Raw genomic sequence first — 26,934 nt, forward strand, 5'->3', positions numbered from 1 at the left:
CACATGCACCTGTCCTATCTTATGGAGAAGGAAACATGGTCATTGTATGTTAAGGCACTTCTGTTAATTTTTACACTTTTAAGCCTTTTTTTTCTTTTTTTCTTTCTTTTTTTTTTTTTTTTAATCATAGAATCATTTAGTTTGGAAAAGACCTTTAAGATCGAGTCCAGCTAACCTAACACTGCCATGGCCACCACTAAACCATGTCCCTAACTACCACATTTATACATCTTTTAAATACCTCCGGGGATGGGGACTCCACCACATTCCTGGGCAGCCTGTCAATGATTGACACACCTTTTGGTGAAGGGATGTTTCCTAATATCCAATCTAAACCTCCTCTGGTGCAACTTGAGGCCATTTCCTCTCATTCTATGACCTGTTACTTGGCAGAAGAGACCAACACCTACCTTGCTACAACCTCCTTTCACGTAGTTGTAAAGTGCAATAAGGTCTCCCTTGAGCCTCACGTTGTCATTTTCTAACTGCTGCAGAAGGTCATGATGGACTTCACTTTCCCATATTCTCATAATTTCCTATCTCCGATGATTCTGCAACTTCTGCGAAGTATGGTGCTTTCTGGGAGTCTTGTGGACTTTGCAATGGCTTCAATTAAATGGAAGAATTGCAACTTGCCAGCCAGTGAATCCATTGTCAAAATTTTGGTTGGACTTGTCACCTTGTGCATCCTTAACCATGCTAAGCTGGAGAAAAGTGATTGGCCAAAGCATTGCAGTGACTTCCACAGTACACAAAGCCAATTTCTGCCCTCCTTTCTACTAATGGCTTTCCACAGGAGGTAAGTGAGGACAAATTTGTCTTTCTTGGCTTAAAAATACCTTGTTTTCATGCCTATCTGATTATGTACTTACTAAATTTAATCCAACTACAACAAACTGAATCTGTTCATGAAGTTGGATAAATGTGAGCTAAGCTAATTTAAACCATGTGAAAAAATCACACTGATCTGTGCAGTACCAGTCCAATGCTATTTGAAAACTATATGGAAATATAGAAATGAATATGAAGATCTCAAAAATAATAGATGAAGGTCTGTAATTTAGGTGCACATCTAGTTTTTACATTATAAGTAAAAGCATAGGATCTCAAGATGAAATTCAGACATGCAAACTCACTGCCAGAGAAGCAAAGACAAGAAATGGGAAAAAGCTCAAGAGGTCATCCTTTCAGTCTCACACACTGTCATATAAGTTTTCAATTATTATGTCATAGGGTATTTATGTTTCTCATACATGTACTGTAATCACATAACACAAGGCCTAACTTTTTATAAGCCTGGCAAAAAAAGTCATCATTTCAATTACGTGTGAAGGCTTGATTATTGTTGCTGGTATCTAGCTCAGAAAATACCCTTATGTTGCTGGACTGTGATCATTTTCCAAATTGTCTTTTGATTACACAGTGTAAATTGAGTTATTTCTTGTTTTATCAATTTCTAAAGGGTTTTAAAAACATTGCAAGATTAATCATTCTGTAAAGCTTTGAATAAAAAATCTAGCATTTGCTGAAAGGACTACTAGAGGGACTTTCAGAAAGATGGACACAGGGAGACTCAATGGATCTGCCTGGCTAAGGGCTGCCTTTGTGCCCAAGGGCCCCCTGCCTTGCCCCTCTGTGTCTTCATGGAACCTCATGGTCCTTATTCAGATAGATTTGCACTGCATTTCTACCTGAATAAAATTGAATAAGATACAGGGATTGCTGTGACACCAGAAACACACTTGAAGACTCCTAAGGAGACCTCTCATGTCCATTCACTCCACTACTTGTCTCTTTTAGCACTGAATAGCCATTAGCTACCTAACAGGGCAGACCCACAGCTCTGCTGTGTTCAGTTCTGTCATCTCGCTTAGAGTTATGTACACCCATATATGCTAAGTTTTATACATCTGACAGATGCATAACTAACTCTTCATTGCAAACAGTTTTAGTTACAGGCTAGGATGTGCTCATCAAAGCTTCATAATAGAACTAAAAGATAAAATCTTGGTCTCACTGGATAGGTTCGTATTGATTCTTGAGGGACAGCCTTAGCAAGGCTCAATTTTGCAGCTCATCCATTCAGCAAACCTGGCCCCAGCAATTGCTCCCACAGAATACACAGGATTTTGCATAGCTTGTTAGATGCAGACATTAAATACAATTAAACACAAGAATTTAATAAACATTAAATTCAAGGAAGCGGATGGCAAAGGGATTGGCAGTGAAAGCTGTTCATGGGTGTTAACAGTTAGGGAATAGGCAGATCAGGGAGTCTGGTGTAGCCTCAGGCTGGTATTGGAAGCTGTAGACATTGAGATTGATGGCAAAAATCATGTTGCTGTCACCTTCTAATTCTGAACAGCCTTGTGTTTGAGTGTAAAATAGGGAAGGAGATCATTGCGTCCTCTTCTGCATTGCAGAGACAGAAGACACTCTGTCCATATGATTTTGCTCATTCTCTACTCTGTCAATGTTTCCATCGACTTCAGTAAAAGTCTGAATTGGGGAAGTCCAGCTTTAGTATCTTTTTATGCCTCCAACCTTTCCTTCACAGATCCTGCTCATTTTCACAAATTCATAGACTATATTTTTACTTATAATAAAAGAAAAAAAAAAAACCCACTTAGTTACAGCCTTCAAATGAATTATTAGTGCATGACTACTGAAGGTGGAATTCAATACAAAGGGAAAAAAAGTTGTGAAGCCAGATACTAAGCTAATGCAGCTTAGCGTAGTTCCCTTAACATCAGTAGAGCTTTGCTGGTTTACCCAAACTGAGAATCTGGCCAGTTAAAATTTAAAAATACAAGTACCTACTAAATTTGAACTTTGCACTTTGAAATACAAGGCAGACACTTTATCCATTGGTCTGTGCAGTCTTTGTTTAAAATCCAGTGGAATTTAGGCGTATTGGTTTTGGCCACTGAAAAGTGCTTATATTGTTCTCTGAAAGAAACAGAAACATGTTGTGAATTCTAAAAAAAAAAAAAAAAATTAATCAAAAAGTTTTAAAAAAGTAATTAAAGACAGCTTTGGAGTTCATGCGAAGTGCATTCCTTCATCCCAAATTAACAGCTGTGTGCATGATCATCTGCTCAAGAAGTCAGACTTAATTTAGCTGTCTTCCCTCAGCAGCTAAGTGTGGTAACAGAAGCTAAGATTTCCCTTCCCGTCTTTGCTAACTGTTCATTTTCCTTTTAATCTCTTAATTCCAGCCCTGAATAATGTGTGTAATTTTGGAAAGACCTAGTCTTTAACAAAGTGCAGTTACGGTTGTGTGTGTTGATGGTAGAAAACCTTGATGATAACCATCCTCTCAACCTTTGCAGCTGCTCTGCCTACTGAGGGATCCCCTCCTCTGCAGCCCCACCTACCAGCCTTATTGAAGGCTATGGGGTCCCAGAAGAGACCATGCCTGAGGGTAGACGGGCACAAAGGCTCTCTAAAGAATATATCCCTGGAAATGTTATACAGGTAAGATGAATTGACCTGCCAGGCTATGGATTGCAGGTTTGGACATGTCTATGAGGCAATATGCAGCCCCATAACTCAGAGCTGGAAAAAGGGGTGATTTTCCTATTATCATGGGTTAAGTATTACAAAATGGGAGTTTTGACTTTTCAGTCAGCAGTGGAAATCAGGAATAATTAAATCAAAATTAATGGTCTCAGGTGGAAAACTGAACAGCAGATGTATTTACCCAGATAAACATAACACACCTGAGTCCTGCACACTTCAACCATTGGAAGTCATGGAAGAGTTTAACCTGGCTATGTAACAGGCATTGTGGAGGAAACATATACTCTGATCATCTGCGTTGCTTGATTACTCAGTAGCTTACTGGCATGATTTCTTCTGTGCCAACTAGCATGCTCTGCCATAATGATCAGATTCAGATTTTGGGTTTGGGAGCATTAAGGACCATTCCCAAAAGGGTGGTATGAACAAGAATGACAAGACTTGCCTCACTCTACCTTTTTCAGTTCTCCAAAACTGTACTAGCAGATTTTGTACCTCAAACATGTCAGCATATCAAACCCAAGGCAACCCTAATTTTATTTCCATGCTACAAAATCACTGTTTTTATAAGCTGTGATTCACTTATGTATTGCTGTGGACATTTTGAGCACATATTATAATGATAATTATATGTTAGAGTCTCAGGGATACCATGCTGGACCTTAAGGACACCTGAAGGACAGGTGGTACCTAGTGCAGACAGCATCAGGCCAGATCTTTGCTTCAGGGCCAGAGGATGGTCCCTGAACAGGTGTATTTTTTGCACTACAGCCATAGTCACAGCAACTGCAGTATCAGGTTCAAATAATGAATGTTTGTGCTGGAGAGCAACATACTGCTGCGAACTGAAAGGCCACCTCAGAAAACATAGCAGGTACAAGCATAGGAAAGGCCTTTATCCTATACATGTTTTAGGTATTTAGGAAATTAATGTAAAGATATAGAAATAAACTAAAATATCAAAGTATAAATCTGTCTGGCATGTGTTTTTCATTACAGTAATTCTTTTGAATAATGATTCTTTAAAAAACTGTCCTCAATTTTAGACTAGTGCAGCTCATTGATAAGCTGTGTTACTCCTAACAAACCAGAACATAAAACCCCATGTTTTATTAGACAGAATGCATAATGCAGCCTTTTCCATCTGGGGAGGTTCCTCTTTTCTCACTGGGATGAAGCAAGAATATGAATAATAAACTAAGTGGTAGCTCTGAGAGACCAGTGCTGTTTCTCTCTTGTAGAAGTTAGAAAGGCAGAAAACAGGAAAAGCATCTTGGAAGTAAAAAATGGCTATTTTTGAAAGCATTAGGTACAATTGTATGTCCAGGTAGCCATTATTTACCTATGCCCATCAATTCCTATTGCCTTAAATGTGTATTTAGTGTTGAGATGTGCACTACAGCACTTACAGATTCGTGATCAGTTATTGAGAGTAAATATTCTTGAGACAGACTACTCAAAACTCACTACAGAAAACCAACTTCAAGCAGCGGTGAACAAACATTACAAATCCTGGGCCAGGAGAGGCACAAAACATCCCAGCAATGAGAAATATATATTCAGAATGGCCTGAGATACAATGCAAACTTTAAATTAGTTTATATCATGACGGACATCCTAGTCTAAAAGGGTCAGATTTTCTTAGGAATCAGGAAAAAAACTGAGACTTTGGGACTGCTCCCCACCGTGCTAGTCTGACGAAATGGTGTTGACATTAATACAGAGCCAAAGTTGTATTCTGCCAGTGTAAGGACAAAGGCAAAGGCTCACTAGCTGTGTTAAACAACTGATTTGGGCAGTAATTTCACTAATTGTTGCATGTATATGTGGGAATGTGCTTAGAAAATGATTAAATTCTGTTTGACATTTTATCAAAGATCTTATGCCACTTTGCAAGAAAACTGCTTTTAGGACTGCTGTCAGCTCTCTCCATCTGCAACCCTCAAACACTGTGGGATGTACATGGGAAAGTGCATGGGGAAATTAAGCTTGCTAGAGCTTTCTCCTCATAGGGACAGACATATAGGTCAGTATTTTCAAATATTGGCTCCTAAAGTTAGAATCCTGAGTCGTCAGTTCAGCATCTACTTCTAAGATTCTTAGTCCTGGTTCCCCTAGTGATTCTGAGAAGAATCGGTGATACTGTCTAGGGATTAGGTGACTGGTTCTTTATTCATCCCACTTCTAAAAATGCAGACATGCTTCTTCACTAGAAGACGGCTCGCTGTTCTGCAGATTATGCATTTGTAGCAGGTTGCATTTGGCCTTCAGCTATTGATTACAAGAAGTTGAAAACGTTTGAGTTTACATATATAGGTTTAGCTAAAATAACAAAACAAACTTTCCTGGTACTGTGCAAGGCAGTAAATGTTAGCTTAAAAAATTTCCATTAGCCATATGGTCTTCAGGTGATTTGATGTAATTCAAAACAGGCATTCAGTAACCTAATAGTTTTACCGTACCACAGATGTGTGCATTCCCTTGAAATGTATTTTTAGTTTGCGTCTCAGGCCTTGATTCTTTCGCTGGCATTAGAAGCCCAATTACAGAAGCAAAGCAAATTCCAAATTCAGTCCACAAGCCTACATTATCAAAACCCTCTCCACTGGAAAAATATTCATGTCAGGCTTGAAATACCTTAATCATATTTCTCTTCTTCATCCCCCAACACACTATATGAGGATAAGATGTAGAAGAGGTAGAAACTATCAGGAAAAGCTCTTCCCTATGTTGTCCGAGTCATTTCAGAGAACTGTGATTTGAGTCTGAGCTTAGGCTCATGGGTTTGCAGTTTTAACATGATTATGCACATGCATGACTAGCACCCATACTTGAGTGCACATACTTCGGATTTTAAGTCAGTGGTTCCAAACACATCTTAGTTTGGTTTGTTGCTGTGTGAAGCAGCAATGATAGCTCTGCGGGAGGCTTTAGGGAAAAGGGGTTTATTTCTTTGCTGCTTTGATTTCTTGCAGTAACAGAAGTATTAATGTGAAACCTTTAAGCTCAGATTGGAAAATTTTCAAACTGGATGACTGTGTATTCATAAACTGATGAAGTTTAGATACCAATGAAATATGTGTCTGAAACCTGAGGTGAGCAGGTCCACTTCACTTTGCACAGCTATTTGTTTGGGCTGCTGTCTAGCAGTTGATGCACGATCTTTTCCTCTCCAATCTACTTCTTGTAGCTCTGACAGATTAAATAGAAAAGGTAGTAATTCTACAGCATGAACCTCTTCTCTAGTGTGGCCAGTGTGGGCTAAACAGTCTGTAGCTGACAGACACAAATGTTTTGTTTTGTTTTAACCGTATGGATCAAAGATTAATACAACAGACAGCATATCCCTTATTAAATCATGTATTTTCTATCAGTTGCTCACTATTTTTCTGAGCAATATATCCATTTACATCTAGTATATTTTTTCTGGTGGTTTAGTTTTAAGCAACTGGATTTTAAATGGGATTATTTCAAATGACTGGAAAGATGATGGAGCCACAGGTTCTTTAAAAGATTTTCAGACTCTCTTGAAATGCTTCCAGACTCACCATTAGTGTTGTGGGACATTACACACATCAACTCACCAGAGACAGTAGTATATACTAAAACTGCTTATGTTGTTGTTAGCATAGTGAAGGAGTAAGTATGCTTTATGAGAACTAGATATTTCCAAGAAGCTGAGCAGACAGCACTGTACGGGGGTAGCAGCACAGGTCTTGTTAGCAGAAAAAGGGAGACCACACTTCATAAGATATGACATAGACTCTTGTCTGAAATGAGCTCTTCCTTTGCTGAGTTGCTCATGTTGCAAACCCTCATCAGGCATCACTACTCTTTTTACCTTAGCTTTCATTACATTAAAGCTAATATGAGTAAAGATAGTCATTTAATCATACTGTCATGTTGCCATGCTGTCACGCTGGAAGAGCTGATGCATTTTAGACACGTGTGGTGGACACAGCATTTTTTTTGGCATAGTGGCTATTTGCTTGGAGAACCTGGCCAGTTAGAGGGTGATGCTACCACCTTCTGTGCTCTTACTCTCTTTGCAGGCTAGCAAGTACAACCAGGAACATCTTAACTGCTCAAAGGTGCCAGGATAGCAGCTGTGTCCCCTGTTAGGACCTGAGCACAGAAAAAGGGGAGCCCTTCTACCCTTTCTCACTCGTGTGTATGGGTAGTTATAGATCTTTTGACGTGGGAGGGGCATAAGTTGTGAATCACCACAAATGCTGCTGCTGTGTATCACATGCTCTTTTTTCAGTTCTGGTACAGGGATACTTACAGGAACTACGATGAAGCTAAACACTATTTCTAACCTTTTATTAATGAGATCACAGTTCCTAGTTCAAAGCAGGTGAAATAATAAATACTGAGCTTGAGTAAGAGAAAGTAAATGATATATGGAGATTCTTATTAAATAAAAAGTAAAAAATTATATTGCAGACATGTTGCTTCTTGCCAAGCACTTGTTGGTGTTCCAAGAAAAATTAATAACTGACCTACTATTCTTTTATTACTTTCTTGAAGCTTTCATCAAAAATAGATATCTTGAGTGTGTTGGATATTTCTGGTTCTTTTGAGGATTTACTGTAATGTTAATCTCCACAATGCGGTTGTGTTAACACCTTCCTGCTGCTAAACCAAATTTCACCTTCAGACACAGGAGGACTGAATTTTTAGACGGGGATAATCCCGGACTCAGCAGTAGTGGATTTTGGAAAAGTGAGTGAAATATAACCCAAGCTGGGCTGGTTCAGTTGGTAGGCTGAAGCTGAGACAGCTTAACAAGAAATGAGTCTTTTAAGATTCTGTGTGTTGATACTTCAGTAGTACGTTACTTTTCTGAAACTTCTAAGGGACTTTATGAGAACTAGAAAACACTATTTCATGGCTGCAGAGTAACAGATTTTTTCCTTAGGAACAAGGGAAGTCCATCTCAGCTGTTGCTAGCCCATCAGCTGCTCTGACACCATTGATGATTGGACCTATGAAAATGGTTGCAGATCCCCTTTTCTTCAAGAGCACATAGAAATTAGAGTTGGATGTTTGCTCAGGTGTTACAAAGTTAGAGGTATTACAGTGATATGAATTGTAGAAGTCTGTTAGATAGATATACAGGCAGGTAAATATAGGAATGTTCTCAGGCCCTAAACAAGACCCTCAAAAGCTGATCCCGTCAGTATGCATATGACATCAATTTGGTGTAGGTGAACCTCTCCTCAGGCTGCAGACTAGGTAAGTGATTGCTTGGATAAGGCTCAACCAATAGAGCTACAGGATGTTCACTGGATAAGAGCAATTCCAGAAGGGCACAAGGGAAGTGAAATCTGAGCTGTGGTTTTCTATAGCCATTGCAAATGAAGTAGGAAATCTGCCCAGTTACTGGTACTTTAGCTCTAGTTACAGGAATAAACTACTATGGTGGTCCATTGTTATGGGAATGTAACTTTTCCTTTCAGCTCTTAGAACAGTTCAGTATGCCTGTCCATATATATGTACATATATACATTTGTATGCAGTGTATAGCCTCGTGCTCTGTGTCAGCCTCTGCTTGGAAAAAAGCGAAAGCAAAAACTTCAACTAGCGAGTGATATAATGAGGTGTTTCTTTTGTGTACCTTGCTTGTGCAAAAGGTTCTTGCATTTAATTATTTTTTGAAATAACTCAGATTGTCCTTTGACCTGAAAAACTCTTTGGCTATCCCTGTATTAGTAAATGTGCAGATGAATAGGTATCGATCTGCAGATGTTCATACTGTATGAATAGTATAGTATAATGCCTAAGCATTATCCTTTAAACATTTGACAGATGGCTCTCAAGGATCTTTATAAATCTTTGGAGTTCCAGAGTGGTTGAAATAAATGCTTCTATCATTGTTTTACAGCCACAGAAAGCAACATACTAAAGTATTGCATAACTTGCCAACAAGGAAAGTCTTTCTTTGAACCAGGAATATATGCCATGCCTGTTGACTTCCAGTTAATTTTTAAACTTCAGTAGTTAAATGCAGTCTCTTTCAGAACAACAGATGGCTATATATTTCTATCTCGATCTGTGGAAAATAGTGCTACTTCTCACCTAATGGACCAAATGGGCCAGAAATACCTGGGCTATATCAGGTTTGTTCTTTGTGACCGCATGATGTGAAAGCAAATGCCAAACACAGCCAAAACAGAATGGTATTTCAGCCAAGCCATATTCACTTTGTGGTACTCTAAATATCTATGCAACATACAGGGTTATATAAATCAGGCACACCACTTGTAGGCAAAAATATTCACCAGCAAAATGTTGTAAATTTCTTATTTAAAATGAATGCATAAATAAGAACCAGATTATGCAATGCGTTAACACAGATTTTTGACTTTGTAAACAACAGCGACATATCTCTGATTCACACTTATTTTTATTAAGAAGAACCTTTTAAGTCTTGTCTAGATTAAAAGTATTCATAATGCAACTTTTCGTCTTCTGTCAAAAGCTTGCCTTCTATTAGATCAGTGACATTTCCTTTGAAAAACACATCTGGCTTCTGAGACTACAGTGTCCATCAATGAAATTCCTGGTTGTGAAAGAGCAACAAGAAGGTGATGTAGCAGATAAGGTTACTGACATATCTCCAAATAGGATTTCCTCTGTGGCAATTTTGAATAGTCAATTTTGAAAACTTATAAAGGGTTTTACAGATAGACAGTGAAACTTTATTATCTTAAACTGGTAAGGAGATAGGGTATTCTAGAGTAAAATAGATGGCTACCCCATTCAATTTTCATGCTGCATACAGATGTGTTTGTTGTCTGATTGGAAAAGTTTTAAAAAAGAAGAGTCTCTGCATAATAAAACCAAAATACACCTGGCTAGTTGTGAAATGCTGAGTGAAATGCTGATTTCCTAAAGCATATTCCTTCCTGACTTCTGTAAGTAATCGGTTTATACCAAGAAGCATGAGGTTTCATTATACTTAATTATCTTAGTGTAATTATAAATGCTAATGGTCACATAATTATCAAGCTCTTTTTAAAATCCAATCACTCAACTCACTATTTCATTCAAAAGGTCTCTTGGGGCTGTAAATCCCATATTTTGCATGAAATAACATTTCCTTGAATTTGTTCTTCATTTAACTGCCATTAATTACACCATATAACCTCTTCTTATATTTGGAATAATGAAAAACTGTGTGCTTGTCATAGGTTTATATTAATATCACTACATTTCAGTGCTCATTTTATAAGATAAAGCCATAAAAGAATACATAAAAATGTAAAACCTAATGAATAAGTTGATAACAATCATAGAAAATAACAAGTTTTATGAACACTATTACAAACACTATCTTAAATCCTCATGCAAGCAGTCCTAATAAAAAATATGTCAGATCTGCAATGAATCCAAAGTCAAAGTATGTAAGAGATGAATCTAGACTCTGGGATTGTATGATAATCCCATTCTGCAAAAGGCACCATAGAGAAGTCCTGCATAGCCTGAAATAGCCTGTCAGACAAGTCTCACAGACTCCAAGACTCCAGACCAGTTAAAAAGCTTCATAATCACAGGTGGATAATCAGTACTTTTTTACTCATCCTTTAATTCTAATGTCTCAATTCTGGACAGTCCTCCTCTTGCATCGCTGTAGGTAGCAGGGTGCTGCTGCTGATCCTGGTGAGTGCAGGATTTACACCGGCCTTTCCTCCACCAGCATGGCTCACTGCTGCTCTCACTACTTAATTCCAGTCCATCCCCACAGGTCATTAAAATCATTACATTGTTCATTTCAGAAATCTGACCTTTTCTTACAGCAAAGCCCTCTATGGGATCTCTTTTATTTAATTAGCCATATAGGAGGTAACACACCTGCATCAAGCAGAGCAGGGAGTACTACTTGCTGTCCTGTGAACTCTGTTTTTCCAGTGAGTGCTGCTCCTGATCTACACTCTTAATGACTACCTTAGCTGTCACCTCCTCTTTCCAGCATTTGTATGTTCAGCAAACAGGCTCCTTGTGTCCTCATTCTTTGGCATACTCCATTCTTAGCTCTTTCACAGTGTGAACCAGATCTCTTTGCCAAAATGTGATCCTTGGCGTATTTGGAGTGTTTGTACTCTTATTCCACCACTCTTCAAATGAAGTCAGCAATGCTCACATGTCCTGCAAGGCTTTGCTGGTTAGGCAGAGACCTAAACATATATTTAAAGTTTCACAGGCAGTCCAGTGCTCTTCATTTTCTTGTCTCACACTGGCATCTAACCCTGCACTACTGAAGTTAATGGGAGCATCCATTAATATAAATCCAAGCTAGACCGGGCTGCTTAAAGCCCCATCCAGACTGGCCTTGAGCGCTTCCAGGGATAGGACATCCACAGCTTTCTCTGGGAAACCTGTCTCACCACCCTCATAGTAGCTCCTTTTCATGGAGCCCAGTATAAGTTTGGCTTTCTGGGCCGCAGGCACACATTGCTGACTCATGTTAAGCTTTTTGTCAACCAACACCCCCAAGTCTTTCTCGTCAAGGCTGATCCCAATCCATTCCCTGCCCAGACTGTTTTTATAGTTGAGTTTGCCCCAACCCAGGTGCAGGACCTTGCACTTGGCCTTGTTGAACCTCATGAGGTTCATGTTGGCCCACCTTTCAATCCTCTCAAGGTCCCTCTGGATGGCAACCTTTGCCTCCAGTCTGTCAACCACACAGCTTGGTGTTGTCAGCAGATTTGCTATAGAAGAACTGTAAAACATATAGTTGATGAACAGTATCATTATAGTTGTATAAGTACTACCATTTGCTGTAGCAACGGGTCAGATCCCCAGCTAAGTGAGAGTATGCATTCAATTGAAATCAATAGACCTACTTCAGTTACATATAAACTGCTGGTTGTTCATTCCTCTACTTCTACACTTCCTAATGTATTTACTAATAGAGCTTGGAAACTATCATTGCTGATGAAGATGATTGAGTAAAGCAGGGGACAATGATAAAATGTAACTGAAAATTAAAGTATAACTGTAAATCTGAACAAAATCAGTGATAAAAATTGGCATTTTGAGGACTCAGAAAAGTATAGAATTTCTGAAATTTCTTTTCTTGGCCAACATATGGCATCTAGGAACAGGTGTCAGTGGCCCAGCAGGTTTTACAGCACAAAGAAACTGCAATCCCTTTAAAATTTGTGTATCCCATGGGTTGATCATGACAAAAGATGATGAGATAGCCATAATGCCTTCTTTACAGTGAGCAAACGTTCTACACTAATAGTTGGATCACATAATGACTAGATGACCTCTTCCCAGAGGCAATCTCAGTACTGAGTTGGGAGTTATTTTGTAGAGTTTTATTGAAGATCATTTTCAGTTCTGAAAAGGCAGTCAGCTGCATTCAGTTCTTTTGCTGTAGGTGTATCTGATCAACTAATACCTAGTCAGAGTGATAAAACTACTTTCTTGACACAGCATTTCAAATACACACCTCTTGCATAGGTGCACTAGCTCCACTTATTTTTATTACTTTGAACATAAGATACTTCTATTTGCCTTCATGACTCCCTCCAAATCCTTGTCATTTTAGGGTCAGTAAACTGATCCCAATCCCTGTAATTTGTCATATTACACTCTTTGTTATATTGCACAACTATGTAAATGTACAAGCTTGAGGAAGCCAGAAATAAGGAACTAAGTAATCACCAAAGATTTGTGAAAAAAGTGGTAACAAATAATTGATGTGAATTATTAATCCCAAATGCTTGTGAACATTGTGTGAAATAGCCCAGAAGCTACACTTCCCAAGTGAAATAGAAAAGCCTAACTCATTCAGACTTGCTTAAAGAGAGGATTAAAATTGTCCCTCTGTTCATTGGGAGAAAAGAGAAATTGCTGGTAATAAATATCAATCACAACTGTGGATTTTTTAAACAAACACAAATTAAAGAATAATAGAACTCTTTCTGGAGTTTATTAATGAAAAAAGTGTTAAATTTTCCAACGGTAGTGTAGCAAAGGGAAATGTTTGTATGTATGTACAGCGTATAGGGTAGAATATGTCAATATCATATATGTGCTCTCCAGTTGTAACTAAAGAATATGTTAGAGAACAGCTGTGGAAGAAGATATTTTCAAATCAGCAATCTGGTCATCCTGTACCCATGAGTTTTGAAAGAGCTGGCAAAGGAACTCAATGAACATTAATGCTGAAATTTAATCAGTCTCAGAGCACCAAAAAATTCCATTAGACATTAAAAAAAGTTACCATTGTATTATAATAGGTAAGAGGAATAGTCAAGGCAATTACAGGCCTATCAACCTAAAACAGGGGTTTTCTGTTTTAAATAATAAACAGCTGACACATAATAAGAAAACTGAAGTACTAATATAGTTCTGTGCTACAGTTCCTTCCTTTAAGTGGTAATATAGTACTAATCTAGTTAATGGCAATGCACAGATGGAAAATGGGTCCTGTCTGACCAACCTGATAGGGTTTCTTTTAGTGAAGCTGGGTGATAAACATAATGATGCTTGACTTTTTGAAGTTTTTGACAGGGTTCAGCACAACCTTCAGGGTGAAAGCTAGAATGATAAAAAGAAGCGTGGCATATATAACTGATAGAAAGCTTACTATGAAGTCCTTACAAAAATTGAGAATGTGTTGGGCAGTTATTTCTTCCCACTGGAAGCAGATCTGGAACCATTTCATAGAATCATAGAATAGTCTGGGTTGGAAGGGACCTTCAAAGGTCATCTAATCCACCCCCCTGCAATGAGCAGGGAAATCTTGAACTAGATCGGGTTGCTCAGTACCACATCGAGCCTGTCCTTGAATGTCTCTTCATACTTCTATCATTGCCAGCTGGGTTTTCAGGTGATGGAGACTGTGGGAAAGGTGAGTGATAAAGAGGAATGGGTGAGCTGCTCAGTGTAAGCAATTTTTTTCAGACAGTCACATATAATGTCATTCAAGTTGGGGCTGTTCAGCCTGGAGAAGAGAAGGCTGCATGGAGACCTCATAGCAGCCTTCCAGTATCTGAAGGGGGCCTATAGGGATGCTGGGGAGGGACTCTTCATTAGGGACTGTAGTGATAGGACTAGGGGTAATGGGTTAAAACTTAAACAGGGAAAGTTTAGATTGGATATAAGGAAGAATCTCATTACTGTTAGGGTGGAGAAACACTGGAATGGGTTGGCCAGGGAGGTTGTGAATGCTCCATCCCTGGCGGTGTTCAAGGCTGGGTTGGGCAGAGCCTTGGGTAACATGGTTTAGTGTGAGGTGTGTCTGCCTATGGCAGGGGGGTTGGAACTAGATGATCTTAAGGTCCTTTCCAACCCGAACTATGCTATGATTCTGTGATTCTAAGTTATCCCCCTTCGTGCAAAGGGGGTCACCAAGTTGTGAGGAAATAGCTCAGGTAAGTACAAGTGCTTATTGTGTGTCAGTGGGCTGTGGTGCTGATGTGATCCTTGGACCGTAAACAGAGTGATCTTAAGAACTGAAATTTTGTACTCCCTCTACATTTGGCACGAATCTGTTACCACAATCCTGTGTTACTGTTTTCTCTGCAGCCTGAGGAAAATGTTCACAATTTGGAAGGGGTTCAGGAAACAGTCATGACGGATACAACAGGACAAGCAAACATACCTTGGAGAGAAAGAGAGGGAATGCAGAGGCCCTGTTTAGCTCAACAAGAAGCAGGTAGGAGGATGCTTTTGCTCACAGTCTACAGCTGACTGCAGGGGGGAGATTGGCCAGAATAAAGGGTTCTTTAGTCTGGATGTGAACATGTAAAAAGATCCAGCATTGAGGATACGTACATTCCATAGTAGTTAAACACTTGAATTGCTTACTGAAATCTGTGGTGAAGTCATCTGGAAATATCTCAGTTAAGATCGCATGTTCTTTAAAGTGTTTTTCATTACAGGCAGGAGCCAGCACAGTGAAGTCCTTAAGGGCAATATCTAGATGCTGATCTCTGAGTCAAATCCTCCCCACAACATTTTTCCTTCCAGTCCAGCATATTTATTTCACTGTCTGGCAGGAGATGAAAAGCCACCATTTTTGTACCTTCTGAACACAGACAGCCTCTCAGAGCCAGGAGCTGTTAGATTTGCTTGGGATAAGCAATTAGTTCTGGAGTGAACTCTCCTATGCCATCTGCTCATGGCTCAGCACTTAGGACTGTGCCTGCACCTGCATCAGAGTGTAAATTGGGTAGGTTTGTACAATAGAGGCAGGAAAACAAGTTAAGTGTTCACAGTGGTATCTTCTCTTTACAGAATCTTTGAGTCCAGTTAAACAAGACTGCGTGACTTTACTTAGTATTGCTCTTCAGCAGGACTGTAGATGGCACGCTAAGGTCTATCGAGTTAGTAGCACCAGAGGCAGCCTTATTCAGACAGCCTAAGAGCAGAACAACCTCACACACAACAAAATACTTACTTCATATTTATCAGCATGCACTCCGGATGCACCAGTGGGCCTTAGATGCCCTTACCAGACTTAGTGCCCTGACAACATTTTTCCTAATAACTTTTCATTAACCATAGCTTGGGAGATGATTTAGATTCAGTGGACAGGCCCTTTCTGAGAAAAAAACTACCTTTAAATCTCCTTTACTTTTATCTTTATACTTCTGTTGTATTTTTATTTAGTTACTAGTTCCAGAAAGTGTTTTATAAGAATTTATTTTCTTTTCTCAGTGTCTGTATCTGGTTATCACAACATATAATCTTTGGATAGCAAAAGCATAATGGTGTTTTGAGCAGTTACATTAAGGACTTGATGCTAGTTATCTAGTCCCATCAAATATGAATTTCAGCTAAACACAAGTTGTTGGAATAAAAGAAGATTCTTTTGTAATTTCTGTTTTCTGAATATTGTGTTCATAGTATTATAAAAGCCTGTATTCTCCTCAGCTATTTGTCTGTACTATTATGAAGCCTAGCTGTTCAAAGCACAGTTGGACAATAACACAGTCTTCTCTAAATCACTCAGGTACATACCACATTGCTTTAGTAAATGTTTTATTGTCAGAAATGTTGGAAAGGATCACTTGAAAAGTTCTGCTTTTTTGGCCAAAACTGATAAAAGTGTTCAGACTGAATATTGAAAAGGAAGATTACACTGAATTATGTACAATTTAGGAAGGGAAAATTAGATACAGGTAGAAATTTGGATTAGATTCTGAGTGTAGCATAATTTCCAAGATAATCACAGTAGTCAGATATTGTGATAATGCTGTCTAATCGCAAGGACACCTGCACATTTTACACAAACTACTTCAGAGCTAGAGCTTCTCTTCAGGGGCATCATCTCTACTACTTCTATTGGGGGAAATCTTCTAGTTCTGCGGTTGGGACACTGTGCTGTGGGGTGTGAAAATGGGTCGGTGTCCTCTTTGGAAATGGCAGGAAATGAGCACAGGTTTTACACTTTCTGGCCAGAAGATTGCTGCTGCTGCTGTCACCTGAGAAAAGGGATTGGTCCCTCCCTACTGCTTTTAGAAAGCGGTTTGGAGAAAACGCAGGGTAGTTGGTGAATGTCTCCTGACAACATGGATCCGCATGCCACAGGGCAGGAAATGGGCAGGACTTCAGTTCTTCCTCCTGGTACCTACCCAAACTCTCTTAGGTTGCTGACTGCTGTGAAAGCTGTTCTGAGACACCTGACCTGCCCTGCGATTGCACTGAGTGCTTACCTGCCTAACCCCACATGAAGGCTTTCACTTCAGGAGTCTAGACATATAGAAAGTAGGAACCTACTTTGGCAAACTGCTGAGCTTTGTAGCCTCGCTCTTCCTCTATACCTCATTAAGAACACTGCGGCAGAAATTTGGCTTACTTGATATATAAATATGTAGATTCTGTAGTGTTTAGGTGAATAAATATAATATATATTTATTAATATATTATTATAATATAAACAACATTTGTTAATATTCTCTGAGGGAATGTGGTGCTGACCATGGCCCTGAAGTGAATGGCCGTGACATTTCCTCAAAATATGGAAGGGTTTAAAATCCTTAGAACAAGATCTTGTAGAACACAAACCAGCAAACTTAATTCATTACATGGAAAAGAAAATCAAGCCTGCCCTTTCCGCACTGTTTTGCTGGGTACATCCTTTGCTTTAATTTTCTTTTTTGCTCCAGGAGTTTCCTGAGGCTTCCCAAGTTCCCTAAGCTCCACACACTCCTTATTTTTATGGACAAACATGGGTGTCCACATAACATCCCACCTACTAATCACGTTGCTTCTTTCTCCTGTTGCTGTCAGAATGCCATACCATAGTACAACTATGTACTAAAATCCAGTTTGTGTGATTTTTTTTCTAAGTTGTGCGATACTCAGAGCAATTTCCTCACCTTAACCTTTCTGAGATATATGGATATACTTCAAGAAGGCTGGGATTAGATGATTCATCAACCCACGCTTTGTAGACTACCACCTACAAGCTGGGATTAGGTTTTATGTCCTGTTACGACTAATGCTCCACAAATACACCAATTGCTACCTTAAATCTTTGCCCTTGCTGCAACACCAAACCATGCACTGTTTGAGAGATCCTTGAACACAGACATGGTGCAACACTGTTTCTTGGTAACAGTGCCATTAGTGCATGTGGTGATGTCCCCACTGCACAGCCAACAAGTTAATTTTTCATTGAAAACTACAAATCTCTTTATTTGGATCAGGCTTGGATTAATTTGTCAAACTAGACTCACAGGGCTGGCTATTATCCTTTCCAGGGGATGGTGATTAGATCTGTACATAGGTTGGGGGTCTAATCACTGTCTTATACAGTAATAATAAATACTATAACCTTCTTTGCTTTATGTTTTTCTAGCTGTGCAATCTGTCAACCAGTTTATCTTCTTCACTAATTAGGCTGGGGGTTTGGGGGAATTATACTGTAACTCCTAAATCTCCTTCCTGATTAGCTCTGTGTTTACCTTAATTGCTTGATTTGGTAGTTTTTACTGTTATTTTAATATGGAAGAGTACAATTATTAATACCCTTGGTGGGGGCATTGGTACCTTGACTTTATGAGTGGTGTCAATTGCTACCCCCCCCCCCCCCCCGTGCTTTCCCCATGCTGAAAGTGGGGAAATGTCAGTAGGAGAACTGATTCTCTGTGCTTCCAGTTCATGCTTATAAGTAGCTGTCATCAGGACTGCTCACTTGTATTACATTTTAGAAAAAATCATAAAGAAAGAGATTTGTGTGGTAGATGTGGGGATTTATCCCCTGTTGAAGCAGGAACAATGGGGAGTGAAAGGCTTCTTTATTCTGCCAGGAGACAAGTTTTCAGATGGAGTGGATGGTCGCTAAAATAAACGAGTTCCATCATTTGGATTACGATCAGTTGGTGACAATTGGATTTTGCACTTTGATGGGAAATAGAGGGAAAGTTTCCTGAGCAAAACTCTTGCCCTCTTTTCTTGGAAACTGAGAACTGTAAGCAGGGAACCACATAAATACTCACTCTTCAAGGAATTGTAGAAGGTAGTAAAAGCACTCTGAGAAGTGTTTTCTAAGTTTAAATTCCAAGGTTATGAAAGAAAGTGGCAGACCACACATGAAAAGCTTGGAAGAGAATATTTTCTATTTTGCTGATAGTAGCTAAGGGCAGTGTTTAGATGAGGTAAGGAAAATGGGCTTCATAAAAATGCCCCTTAACTTAGGAGTTCATGTCCAAAGAATCAATAACTTTCTCAAATCAAATAACACCACATTTATTCATTTATTTATTTATTTATTAAAAAGAAAGGAAAATAGAACCTGAATCAGGAAATGAAATTCACACCCACAAAATCTGCATAGGGAAAAAAATTAAAGATTCAAAAGAAACAAAAATTAAATGTCCAACACAGTTCATTGGCTGCATGGGATATTTGCAAACTTTTCTGTCTCTTTTTCTGGTTAAATGAGTGTCTTGATATGGTGTATTGGTTTTGTGTGGTCAACAGCTATGGTAAAACATACTTCAACTAAATAGCAGCTAACAAAAAGCTCCTAAGGAAGCTTCATTTTTATACTTCCTGATTGTTTTATTTTGTAAGTTGTATTGTGGGAACATACCATAATATTACTACAGCTGCTTGGATTTAATAAATATCTGAAATGACACAGAATCAAATGTGTGTCAGGGAAGCTCTGAAGGTGATGCTGGTCTAGTTTACAGACAGAAGAAACATGAATAAGTGGAGGAGAAAGGGATTATGAAATCCTCGTTTGTGGAGCTTAGCTTAATTGTGAGCTTAAAAGTACCACTGGAGCCTGAAGGGTGAATGAAGGGTTTGCTCTACCCTAAAGGATACTCAACTGTGATAGTTCCAGCAGCAAGAAACGCTGGTTGGTGGGAGTAGGGTGCAGGAGATGAGGGGGCATAGCTGGGGTCATGGGGCTTTATGCTGGACCAGTGTTAGTATATGCAGGACACTTCCCTGTTGTACTCAGAGGACAGAGAAAAGAAGAAAATGAAGGTAATATCTCAACAAGAAGGTGTTGAGTATGGTGGATACTCCAGTAGATGTTAAAAATTCTCTTCCTTGTATCCAAAATCTAATGGACTTGCAGTAACATCAGTCAGGGCAGCTAGAAGTTGATCAAGGTGAGCTTGGGGGTAGACTGGTCCTGGAAAGGAAGTAGGAGAAAGAAGATCTCCAGACCAACTTGTGTGTACTCTGCCCAGCTCACTGCCTGTGGCAGGGGCTGAAAGGGAGAAGGGGAGACAGAGATACTGCCTTCCTGCAGAAGAGCAAAACAAAGTACTCCTGGGAGCAGATGAGAGCAATGGGAGTGTGAGCACAGGAAAGGTGCTGGACGTGGGCAAGCCAAAAGTGGATGAATGTTCAAAACTCTTCATCTTACTGCCTTGACACAGCCAGCCTAATCTGGGGCTTTCCAACTAAAAAAAAATAAAAAGAAAAAAGGAGAGAGACTGAACCACCCAATTCTCAGTGTCTGTGATAATGAGGTTTTGGATAAACAAACAGGTTTTTGAACTTTAGCTTCTTGAAGCAGTAGGGAGAAGAAATCCTCAGCTGCCACTGTCATGTGTCCGCTTATGGTTTTTAATGCAGTATGTCCTGGAAGTGCAGTGGATGGCTAATTCTGAGTGTACTTCAGTAGACTAGCACACTGGGACAGTAAAATGCAGGGAAATAAACACCTTAGTAAACTCCTTGGCGTGTGACCAGCATGGAATATGAATCTAGAGAACAAGAAAAAACAGTCTTTTGTGCCACAAGATTATTTTTAACTTGAGCTTTCAAGTAGTTATCAGAGATTACTTCTCATCTTTCACAGCATGAATTTCATGTCTGTATTGTTAGGAAATACAAAACAATATGGAAAGCAGGAAGGAAGAAAAGAGGAATTAAAGTACCTAAATCAGCTGAGTCACGGCTGAAATACAAAAAGGATTTCTGAAGGGTTGAGATTGAAACAGTAATGAAAAAAATTCCTCTTCTATAGCTATGGGGTTACTTACTACAGTGTTTTTGATGGGAAAGATGACAGGGTTCCTGGGGACTCTCTTGCTTCAATTAATTAAACTCACACCGAGAGGACTACTTCAGCTCTGCAATGATTATTTCTCTTTTTCTTTTCCTTCTTTTTTTTTTTTTTTTTTTTTCTATGGAAAATTAGGAAAAGCAATTTGAAAAGAATTTGGTGAACTTTCTTTTCATTTTCTGATGTTGAAGGTTTTGAGTAGAAACCAGAGCTCAAACCACAGACCTGAGTCTGGGAGCAGAGCATGAGGTGAGAGGTGACAGGCAGGGAGGGGAGGGCAGTACTGCAAGAAAGAACGGACACTCTTGAGTATCATCACCCCTCATATCAATTTGTTCTCCTTTCTTATTTCTTTTCTGTATTCCTACTGCTTTTTTCCTCTCACCCTTAATTCATGCTTGTTTCTGAGCTCTGATATGCTTTTAAAAGAGAAATATAAAGTATTTTGGTTTGTTTTGCTTATTTATTTTATTTTTAAGTGAGGCAAGAGGGTAAGTCTTCCTCTCCAGGAAAAAATGAATCACACTGGCTCCTGTGAGCACTAAGCAGAGTGATAGCTAACTCACTGGAGCCACATGGTCTTTCAAAGCAGCCTGCTATTCTCCAAGGTGTCAATTTAACTCCTCTAGGAGACACCACTCCCCAGATTTTGCCTCTTTTCTCAGAAGAAACACAGGTTATTTGAAACTATCTTCCTTATTGAAACAAATCACTCAGGACTGCAATATTCTTTTCTCTCTTTGAAGTTGGACATACGGTAGTGCATGTGGTAAGTATGAAAACACCACTGGGTGATAAGAAACATACAATTAAGCCCATGAGCGATAATGAACAGATGCTTCCCTCCCACAAATGCTTTCTCATATCAAATGAAGTCTGGCTGCAAGATTTTATCAATTCTAGGAGTTTACTCAACTTTAGAGAAAAATGTGACCTACCTTAAAAATATCCCATATGTTTATCTCTTGCCCTAGGGCTTTTACCCTTGTGGGTGAGTTCTTTTTGTTTCTGTTAAGCTGATTTTTCAGATCTTGGCAAAATGAAACCAAAATGGCATGTGACACCTTGTGGGTTTACAATAAACAAAGCCAGTGCACACATGCTATCTGATGGTGGATCTTTCTCTACACTCTTACTAACTACTGAGATATTTTTTCCTTAAAGGGAGTGGGCAAAGATAAAACCAACAAGTTTGTATCAGTAATATGTCAAGGAGATGCTGGTGAAATTGTTTGTCATCATGTTTGATCCAGGGGTGGCCGGGATAGGATGGTTTCCAGCAACTATCTGTTTTAACGTGTTGAAGCTTCACTTTGCCCCCTGGTATTACCACACTAGTATTTACTATTGCACAGCAGAACTGCCTGCACAGAGACTGGGACCTTTTCTGCTGGGACCTGTGCAGATCTCAAGCAGGCTTGATAGTTGTGAGCCCTTGCAGCTGCAGGGTGGTTGGTGTGGCTAGGAGGGCAGCATGGCAGGAGGCTAACACTTGCCTGCTCTCTTGCTCTGACACTGCTCTGCTGCAGAGGCAGACTGTACAGACACTGATCAACAATTGACTTCTCTGTGTACCTGTTTTTTCTTTCCTTTTTACTTGTCCTGACATTTAAATGGGAACCTTTGTAGGCAAAGGATGTTTCTATCATGTGTCTATCAAGTGCCAATCTTGGCTGGAGAATCTCAGCACTCCTGTGATATGAATAAAAATTTCAATAATAAAGGCAAAGCTTGACCATCTGGTTGCTATTATGATAGTGGCTTGCTCTGTGACAGTAGGTCACTCTGCAGCTGCTTCTCTGGCTCATTCTGTATCGGAAAAGACTACTTTTCAGCTTTGGGCTAAGTCTCCATGGCTTGAAGATAGAAAAGTCCCGTGGTAGTGCCATTTGTCTTAGGTATAGAGGCTGAAAGAAACCCACCATCAGGAGACTATCACTCAGGGATGTATGCTGTGATGCTCAGCTGAGAGCAACACCTAAACCACTGGTTTCACCCCAAACTGAACAATGGTCACTGCTCCCAAGGGATCATCTTCTCAGATAACTCCATCCATGCCTGTCTGGTGTCCAGATAACATGCTCCATATCCATAGTATGAACTCTCCTGCTTTTATTCAAACATCTATGAATAATGAGAGGATTATGACTCTATACAAGCCTCTTCACCTCAGTCAGCTCCAGCTCCACCTCCTGTGACATGAGCCAGCACAGCAGGGTGCTGGAGTGTGCTCCTTGCCCTCCTAACTCCATTTGGTGTACACAGAATTTCTGCACTCCTGGTTGGCATGGAACAGACTCTTCAGTGATTTGGATCGAGATATTACTATAGCCGTGAGTCACAAAATGAAGCAAAACATAAATTAGAAATTATTTATAAGTTGCATCATTTATGCTGATCAGAGTTTTCAAACATGGCCATTTCATATTATAAGATGAAACGTGACTCGTGATGATAATTCACATGGCTGAGTATAGTGATACTGATAATCATACTCAGCAGTGGGAAATTGCCAGATGTTTAGCCTCACTGTCTATTATAGTCTTCCATTAGCTGTTTTATTTTATTCCATCTAAAGTTTGCTTTAGCTTGTAAAATATGTTTGGCATAAGCTACATTAAAAAAATGCTGTTGCATTTGCAAAATGGTTTTTACTCTCTCAGGGAGATAGCTTACAAAACTCCTTTCCTCTCACATGTACCTACAACTCCAGAATAGACAGGGACCTCAGCATAAATGGATGAGCAAGAATAATTTCATTAGCCTTTCTTGTGTAGTATGCAAAGACCAGCACTGCTGTTTGGCTGATGCCTTGCTCATGGGGCTGTCCAGTGTGTCCACGGGGCCATTTCATCCCAGTGATCCTTTGTGTGAGGCACAGAAAAGGTCCAAGGGATGGATGGATCTTTTTAGCTATACTGTGGCTGAAGGCACACACCACAAGAAGCCATCCTGGGCCCTTAGACCAAGCAGTTTAGTGTGATCCACCCTCCCCACCCAAGGGCCAGCCACCCCTTGGGCAAGCTAGCAGCATCCCTGTTGCACAGCCCTCAGCCCAGGGACTCCAGAGATCCCATTGTACCCTGGAGCTGCAATGCACAGATAAGTTTGTTTGAGGATTTTGTCTTTTTTTCCTCAAATCCATGATGATTTTGTGGCCCCTTGGAGCACACAGCAGGAAATAGAGGCTGTGTGTGGGCACGGGAGTGGGCACCTTAAGGGTGATGGTCATGCAGGCATAGTGGTGGGTGCCATCTTGTCCATTCTCAAGGGCAAAACTCAGGGGTTTCCATAGGGAAATGGGCTTAAAACCACACACAGGCCTGAAATGAAGAGGACCTTCATGCCAAAAGAGAACACAGGAATGAGCTACCACTTAAACAGGAAAGATATTGGGGCCCAAGAGTGAACTGGTGAACTAAGTTATTTGACAGGACTGATGCACTCTTTAAATCCCAAGGATGTGCTGAAGGAGAGTACAGTTTATATTCCTATGTTGTAGGGTTTTTTTTACCACTGATCAGTCCAAATTTGCTCATATCCAGAAGTCATCACAAGCTGTAATTTTTTTAATTCCCCGTGGAGACTGTGCTGCAGCAGTGTCCTCAGTAGAAAGGCGGGTTCTCTGCATGGCCCAAAGCAGGTGGAGCATTCACATGTCATACTGCAAATTGGATGCTTATTCCTTTGGGAACACTTCCTTTGTGTGAGGCAAATTAAATCTCTGGCTTGTCTGAGGACAAGGAAAGAAGACTGTTTTGAGGACAAAGGGGAATTTCAGCCCTCTCTTGAAACACAGCTTAATTCATTTTAAGTGTTTGCTTTTATGCCTTTACCTAGTTTATCTGTTTTCTGTTTTGAAAAAAAGCATAGCATGGAATCAAGGCATTCATTCGACACCGTTCTGTGCTTGGCTTCACTCATTCTGCAGTCTGTATTGTTTTTCTATTTTTTTTAATTCAGTTGTATTCATAACAATGGCAAAAGTCCTGTTAGTATTAATGGTAGAGGATAGGGTCTTACTGGAGGAACACTTTCTTAGGCTTCCTGACTTGCACGTGCCTATCAAGAGGAAATTTTCTGATTCCTTTTGAAAAGTGCGTGATAATCTTGAGATAAATTTCTTTTCCCAAACAAGATAAAAGGCACCATTTGGAAAGTAACCAATGCAGGCAAATCGATTACAACAGATTATTCATATGATGAATTACATTTCTTTCTGTTTGCTAATATGCACTGTAAGTCTGATGTTTAGAGAAACTAGCTGCTTCTTGATATGCAGCTTACTCATGAATGGTTCACTGTAATTCAAGTCATAGCTTCTTTGAGGCCATGCAGGTCATGGTTTGGGTCCATTTTCCCAGACTGGAAGCACAGTATTCTTTCAGAATCTGTTTCTGTGGTACAAATATTCATTAAGACAAAATCATGGTAATGATTATTTGCTGCTAAGATGATAGCTCCTTTCCTTAGAGGATGGGGGAAGGGAAGGTCTGCTCACCCAAAGCAATGTGCTGAAAAACTTCCATGCAATTGGAATAAAATTTGATGCAATCTGAGCCATGGAGAGGGTTCTTACTCCATCTCAGGTGATTTACATTTCATGCAACGGTCAGTCTTTCAGATGTGATTGAAATAATTGGCAATAGCTGATGACCCAGCTTCAAAGGCTGATGACCCAGCTGATTTCAAAGCACAGAAAGGGGAGGGGAGGCAAGAGCAGAAAAATGCTGGTGGGAATGATAGATGAAGAGGTAGCTCAGTAGCTTTGGCCATCTTCCTGCTGCTGTGTTGGTGTGCTGATGCAGCTTTTTGGGTGTGGCAAACCCCCAAAGGCAATTACTAGACTTCTTACCAGCCTGTGAGGGGTATCCCCCAGAGTGTAGATGTCTGCTGTGCTCCTGAGGCTGGTCTCTGGGAGGGCAGGCAATCAGACCAAGGCATTATGGTGGAGCAGGGCTGCCAAGGAAGGAATAGGCTTTGACCTAAAAGGAAACAAAGTATAACTTAGATGCTGTCAAAGCCAAGGGTGTCATCAATGACAAAAAGAGAGTCCTAACTTTGGACCTGGGCAAATGGATCCACATCTTAAGTCGACTGAGAAGCATCAGATGGGACGGTTACCACTTCTGCTGTAGCAACCACTCTGGGGTGGAGATTTCTCAACCAGCCCTCAGTGCCCACAGATATGAACGCCTGTGTCCAGCTACCACCCATGGCTGTAAGTGATGTGCTGGTATCTGTTTGGATTATTTTGGGAGAAAAACCCCACACAACACAACACTCCTATCTGCCATTTTCCTATCCAGATTTTTCTCTTGATGCAGGAGGTGCACCAGAAAATAAGGCTTGGATCAGCAGTTATTTCTGACCCATAGATTATGTTTGCTTTTATTTCATATCACAGGTCCTTGTGTCTGTCTTGGCCTGGCTTAGATTTTCCTGGTGCTGTTCACTGAAATGTTTTATTTTCCACCATTGCCTGTAGGCAATGACATGGATTAGCCTTGGCAGCACCATGCGGGAGGCTTACACACTCTGATGCTCACTAATTACAACCTTCAGAACATCCTAACAGCTATAATAATACAGTGATGTATATATGAAGTCACGGTCTGTCAATGTATTGCCCCTGTGGTGTAAGCCCTCCAAGCAATATACTCATGATTGGAAATCCCTTTATTGCATGGTGAGTTTTGTCCTTTGGAGTGGTTTCTATTTACATATGCTCAGGTTCCCGAAATGTCCAACAGAATGCAATACTGCACAAACCCACAGCTTGAAGACACATGGGGATGTTATTTACTTTCTCTTCCCCCTTCTTTTCTTGCTTTTGGCTCCCTTACCTTCTTTCTTCCCACAGCTATTTGCCAGTGTTTTTTTCTGGCACAGTAGCTAAGTACCTAATCTAG

General features: G+C 39.9%; 1 long non-coding RNA gene across 1 annotated transcript; it reads left to right on the plus strand.

Annotated features, from left to right (window-relative positions):
* The first annotated feature begins 498 nt into the window (after positions 1-498).
* Positions 499-16,684, plus strand: LOC130593010 (uncharacterized). Its single transcript, XR_008970733.1, has 3 exons — positions 499-799; positions 3,333-3,477; positions 15,070-16,684. It is a non-coding gene; the product is annotated as an uncharacterized LOC130593010 (long non-coding RNA).
* Positions 16,685-26,934: the final 10,250 nt, after the last annotated feature.

This window comes from Pezoporus wallicus, unplaced genomic scaffold (genome assembly GCF_028554395.1).
Source record: "Pezoporus wallicus isolate ANWC-B61680 ecotype Strahan unplaced genomic scaffold, APGP_CSIRO_Pwel_v1 contig_227, whole genome shotgun sequence".
Classification (NCBI taxonomy): Eukaryota; Metazoa; Chordata; class Aves; order Psittaciformes; family Psittacidae; genus Pezoporus; species Pezoporus wallicus.